Below are 6783 nucleotides of genomic sequence, written 5' to 3'. Positions count from 1 at the left end.
ACTAATTTTACTTATAAATCTTTTTTCACGTGTAAAGAGCAAGCCTCTTTTTAGAGCTAATATAAGAAAATATTTGTGTTACTTTTTCTTTTTTTTCTTTTATATATGAAAAGATTAAGAACGGTATACATACTCTTAAGTTATAAAGGCGTAATTCCCAGAAATGGTAAAATATCTTTCAAAAGAACTTGAAGTGGCACTAATATTCCTTTCATAGAACGTTCCTCCAGATATGTAATAAAATTTTATAAATTTGTTGCTCTTTTTACATCTACATTCACGGACGCATTCCCTCTCTTTTGCGATCCATATCCTCTGGTTTGGAGGGTAAATGCAGAGAGAACAACGATGCTGGAACTTCAAGGCAATTTTCCACTTAAGTGATTCGCTGGAGAGGGGACTCTACAAAGTAATCCGAGTAAGAGGTTATACCTATGATATTCATAGGGAATTGGATAATTTTATCTAGACTATTAAAGATAATTTCGAAAGTTTTTATTCGTACATAAATAGACTTACGGAAAAATTAGAAAAAGAAAGTTCTCTGGATAAAAATAACGCAGAACTAAATGTATAATAGAACACAGAACAAAATTCATTCCTTTAAACAGATAAGTTAATATAGTCAGGTGAGTCGATATAATTATATTAAAGAAAAAAAATATAGTATATAAGAAAATTCCACTTATTTTTTTTCACCCTCTTATCAGAATCCAGCTAATTTTATGTTCAATCCCTCTCAAAATGAGAAGACAATGGTCAGATAATGATAGCCTCTATCACAAGTATTAAAACCACTGTGCATTTTATAAATGTTGCAAATTATCATGTTAAAAAACATTAATTTAATATGCAATGAAGCAGATAAGGAACATGTTTAAGAATTTTTTTGTAATCATATTGATAAATAGGTATATAACGCAATGAGGCGAGGCATTGGCAGGGAGATCCAATTATGAAAAATACAACATGAAAACCTGAAACACTTCTAACAGCCTCCTTCAAAAAGGAAACAATTTATCCTCACCGTGACCTATACCAATAATATTGTAATTCAATAACTAAGATTCATCGTCAAACTGTATACCATGAAGAAAAATAAAGAATAGTGTATCTTGATATATTGGATGGAATTTGACCTCTAGGACGATTAATAATAACACAGTCCTACTTTCTCTTACATACATGTATGTATGAATGTATGCATATATTCAGGTGGGCTTTTGTCTTTTTGCCTCTAACAATAATTGTCTTTATGTTCAAATAAAATTAGGAATTACAATTAGCGTAATAAGGAAAAATAGACAGAGATGAATGGTTTAATTAAATTTTACAGAATATTGTCCGTACCCTGAGTCAGATAAAAAAGAGCCATTAATAACATTTTGGTCAGTCTGTTTCTGAGGTAAGTTCATATATCTAAAATATTTTTCATATACATTATTCTCCGATTATTTATGTTATTAAGTCTTTATAACCCACCAGTATGTTTATATTGATATGATAATTTCAAATGAATAAGATTGCGTATCTCATTTTACAATGCGCATGTTTTTTTATATACATAATAAAGTTTTATTATTATCTTCCGATATGAAAATATAAGATTTTAAATAATAAAGTGAAAGAAACATAAACATTCATTTTTCCAGCTGCATATTATAACCAATGTGTTTGATTTCCCGAAAATTTAATGCTAAATAAATGATAAAGGCACTCTGGTTTCCATGTTCCCAAAAGGGTGCCTTTGAAGAATCTACATTTATCGTCAACACCTTGCAAGAAATTAGCCTCACTTTAAATCATTGAAGTTTTCACGATGCCATGTTAAACTCAGATCCCCATTATATTCTTAAACGTCTACTTTTATCTTAGTTCAATTTATTTTTCTATGTAATACTTATCTGTCAGCATACGATACTATCAACAACAAATTGATTTCCACCCAAATGCTATGAGGAGGCTTCAGGATTAAAAACTTTCATTCTACATCGTTGAAGGATCATTCTGGTAAAACAGCTGTATCTTCTATTATGTGTTATTTTTTCTTAATTCTATCAAATGTTGAAGAGCAAATATTTGAAAGTTTTAATCAGTATAAAACAGAAAACGGATTTTGAGCGAAGCGAAAAATCTATTTTTGGGTGAGGTAGCCATGTCGTCCTGATGGAAGTTCCTAATATGTAGCTTTCTAGCTTATATTTGACTACAGTGATATTCCCAGAGAATTTTACCTTAAGGTATCCAGAATTCTAACTGCTGGAGCGAATATACCTAAATAATCTCACAGGGATATCGCATAATAGCAGAGGACGTATTTTTGACACGTCACATAGCTATCTTCACCCCGAACAGTATTAATGCTTCGAGGGGTTATAGTGACAAGAATCTGAAACAAGAATGAAAAGAGAGCCGCTCATAAGGCATCTCCCCTATTCCGTTTCCAGTGTGTATCTACCGCGCCCTCTTTATTCCTTTTAGCGATATACGAGGTGCTACAGATACTGTATTTTAGGGAGGGGTCAATAAGCCCTTTTACAATAAAAGGAAGGGCGATTCCATCAGGACGACATGGCTACTCACCCAAAATTAGATTTTTCTTTTGGCCCAGGCCATGTCGTCCTGATGGAAGTTTACCAGAGCATTACTATATCTGTGAATTCTCAATCGGTGCCGTACTCTCAAGAAAGTATTTTACTGGTCCGCCTAGACCTAGAGACCTATGATGTTACCGTCATACATCATTTCATCTAAGCATGAACTATGTTAGTGCTTCCTGCCCTCTACAGGGAAGCATCATACTAGACTCGGGAAAAGTCTCGAGGAGTACATAATAACTTATGGATGACAAAATGACAAGCTTGTATAGTGGTCTCGCCCTATACATTATAAAGCAAAGTTTGTAGAAGAGTCGCTAATGTCAGAATGAATTTGTGATACCTTCCCCAATGTGACTACTCTTATTAACTATTGGATCATGGTTATATCCACATAGGAAAAAATTTTGCATCTCTGCCACTATCCCGTTAGGGTACCACGTCAACCCTTCCTAAGGAAGGGTTAAAGAGAGTGGACTTTTGCTTGAATCAAGGAACAATCTTAAAAGACCTACCATGATAAAAATATCAATATTTTAATCTTAATGCTATGTACATTTCTAATAAAATGAGTGTTAAAATTTAATGAACGTACATATCAGATCAACCTTTATAAAATTTATAAAAAGTGGATGATATCCATTAAAGCACATAGAAAACAGTCAACAGAAAATATTGTTTCATCTACCATGAAACAGATTTGCCACTTCAACTGAATTAATAATAATGATACAGTCTGTATACTGTTTAATTACACTAGCGTAAGAAACCCTTGGCACAAGTGTCCGTATTATGCTATAGTTCACCAACGTCAATGGAACAGTTCGTAAGGAAACTTTCGTGGCCTCTCGCTCAGCGTGTAGTAACATACAGTGACTACACACCCACCATCTTAATTAATCGTCCCAAATTAATTACACTGTTCCACGCAGATTTACAACAGAAGGTTAAATGATTCTACCTGCTGCTACCACAGACTACTTGAGTTGCTCCACTTGCTTTGCATAGTGTATAAAGAACACCTTGGATGACCACCAGCCGTTGTACGAACAAAGATGTTCAAGGTCCATATAAATATAGAAATTTTATGGAAGAAGCAACTCCTCTTGGATCATGACTAGCGGGTGTACTGTCAGGACCTGTTTTGTGAATAACACAGGTGAGTTTTGCCCTTAGTTATAGATAACTTTGAGCCTGAAGTTTCTCCTCTGAACAGCTGTCCTCCCATAAAGTCTGAAGTTTTATGAAGATAGACCTTTAGGCACTCCACTGGACATGGAGATATATCTTCCTTCAGAGGGCAGATTCTCTAGGGACCCCACCTGTTGGTTGGATGCTTGTTCTTGGTAAGAAACGTTGGGTCTGGAAATAGATTGTGTCGGCTGCTCACCTTTTCCTCCTCACTAAGGAGAGAAAATCATGAGATGTAGGTTCCTGGTTTTCTGTGATGAAGCGAAGACAGTCGACTTCTGTACTCACTAAGACAGGGATGGATCCGGTAGCGGTACGAATTTTATTCATAGTTCCAATGCCAGAGGGAACCACACGTTACTTGGCCACTTGTGGTCACTATTGCCGCCTTCCCTTTGAAGGATCTCAGTTTGTCAAGGACCTTCAAAAGAAGGTTGTGCGGAGGGAACAGATAAATACTGGATGATCTATTCCAATCTAGGGACATAGCGTCCACTGCCTCCGCTATCGGATCCTCGTATGGGGACACATAATGATCTATTTTCTTGTTGTCTTTCGTCGCAAAGAGGTCTATCTGCCGCTCTGGGACTTGACTCGAGATGAAGGAGAACGATCCTGCGTCTAGGGATCATTATGACACATTGCGGAACCCTTGAATGTGAACTGCTGATAGGTGCCATTTCTTCCTTTCTGCCAAACGGAATATGGCCAAAATCTCTTGGTTGATTGGAGGTGACCTCGACCCTTGTCGATTCAGGCATCTCACTATCACCTCGCTGTCTAGAACCTGTCTTATGTTGGTCGAGTGGCGAGGAGATACTTTCTTTAAAGTCTGAAGTACTGCCATGGCTTCAAGAGAGTTGATGTGAAATGACTTGAAAAGATTGGACCAAGCTTCTTAGACTCTCTTCTGATGAGATTGACCTCCCCAGCCTTCCTTTGAAGCGTCTGTGTGGATAGTTACTGACGGGGGAGGAGGTTGAAGAAGTATTGATTTCTTCAGTTGCTTGGCATTGGACCATGGCTTGAGAAGCGTTCGCACTTGAGTCGGTAGAGGTCTTATTAGATCTCTTCTCGCGTTTGATGTGTATTTCCTCCAGACTCCTGTTGTATCCTTTAGCAGTGCTCTTAGCACTGGATCTGTTATTGAAGCAAACTGTAGAGAGCCCAGCACTCTCTCCTGTTCGCGTCTTGATATCCGTTTGGATTTCAACAGTCTCTTGTTAGATCCTGCTATCTCTTTCCTCTTCTTCCCAGGAATGGAAAGTCGATGTGACTCCAAATTTCAGTGGATTACCAACCACTGAAATTTTTGAGCTGGGGAAAGTCGAGACTTTTTGATGTTGATCTTGAATCCCAGATGTTCCAGGAACTGGATCACTATCTTAGAAGCTTGCATACATTCTGTCCTGGATGCTGCCCACACCAGCTAGTCGTCCAAGTAGGCTACTACTTGTACCCCTTTTAGGCGTATTTGATGGACGGCTGCGTTCGCGAGCTTCGTAAAAATCCTTGGGGCTATGTTTAGCCTGAAAGGCATGGCTCTGATGGCGTAAAGTTTTCTATGTAACTTGAAGCCTAGGTAGGAGGAGAGGTGATGATTAATTGGAACGTGCCAATAAGCGTCAGACAATACTATAGAGACAGTATATGCCCTTTTGGGCAGTAGGGTCCTTATGTGGTGAGGTGTGAGCATCCTAAATTTGTAGGTCACTATGAACTTGTTGAGTGGCGACAAGTCTAGAATGACTCTGAGTTTTTCTGAGTCCTTCTTTGGAACACAAAAAAGCCTCCCTTGGAATTTGATGGACTTAACTTTCCGGATTACTCTTTTGTCTAAGAGATCTCGGACATATTCTTCCAGAACGAGGGTTGAGTGTTGGGAGAATTGAGGAAATTGAGATGGAGGACTGCTCCAACTCCAACCTAATCCATTCTTTATTAGGCTGTGGGCCCAGGGATCGAAGGTCCAGCGATCCGTAAATAGCTGTAGCCTCCCTCCTACTGGAAGCATCTCACTTCTGCTGTTATAGACCTGAGGCCTTGCCTCCTTGACCGCGTCCTCCCCTGGATCCCCTTCCCCTTGAAGGGTGTCTAGAAGAACCTCTGGCCGTTCCTCTAGCCTTCGAACGAAAGGAAGAAGTCTGTGTCTCGAAGGCTGGGTTAAAAACCGGCGACTGAGTTGCCACTTGTTGAGGTACCATCTGGTTCGTGGTTGGAGGTTGTGCCATTATCTGAGGCACCGCGGTCACAGTCACAGGAAGTTGTTGTTGTTGCTGCTGTTGGTAGGGTATAGCTGGCCGAGAGGAGGGCCTAGGCCTTTTTGTCTTCCTCTTGGGGTGGGGACCCTCATCCGGAGAAGACTTTCTAAGATATAAGCCCCACTTTTTGAGAAGGTTCCTATTCTCTGTGGCGGCCTTGTCTACTACCCCTTTAACCAAATCGTTGGTAAAGAGGTCTTTACCCCAGATACGAGAGGAGATCAGTTTCCTCGGTTCGTGCCTCACCGAAGCCGAGGCGAACACGAACTCATTACAGGCTCTCCTAGCTTTAATAAAGCTATAGAGATCCTTCGTATCTGTGGCCAGATGGGTTTTGGCCACTACCATGAACATGTCCTGGATCTTGGGGTCACTTGCCATCGTTTCTAATGTCGTTTGCAACGACATCGATGCCGCAAGTCTTTCCTTCCTCTCTTGCTCTCTGCGCAAGAGAACCTCCGACAGTTTTGGAATTTCCTCACCTAACTGACATTCAGCAATATCAGCTTCCAGCTTCCTGACTGAGAAGGTAAGGTGTACGTCCTTACAGTCTTCTTGGTCCAAGGGCAAGGTCAGAGATAATGGCTTGCACTCCTCCAAGGAGGGGTATGGTTTCCCTGCCTCCACCGCCTTTTAGGCTGCCTTATATCCCTTTTCCATGAAGGGAAAAGCTCTGGTAGGAGAGGCCACAAAGGAGGGAAGCTTCTTACTCAAGGCTAGCACCTTTGAGTTCG

This window comes from Palaemon carinicauda, chromosome 23 (assembly GCF_036898095.1).
Source record: "Palaemon carinicauda isolate YSFRI2023 chromosome 23, ASM3689809v2, whole genome shotgun sequence".
NCBI lineage: Eukaryota > Metazoa > Arthropoda > Malacostraca > Decapoda > Palaemonidae > Palaemon > Palaemon carinicauda.
The sequence above is the reverse complement of the archived record's forward strand: the minus strand, read 5'-3'. Positions refer to the sequence as shown.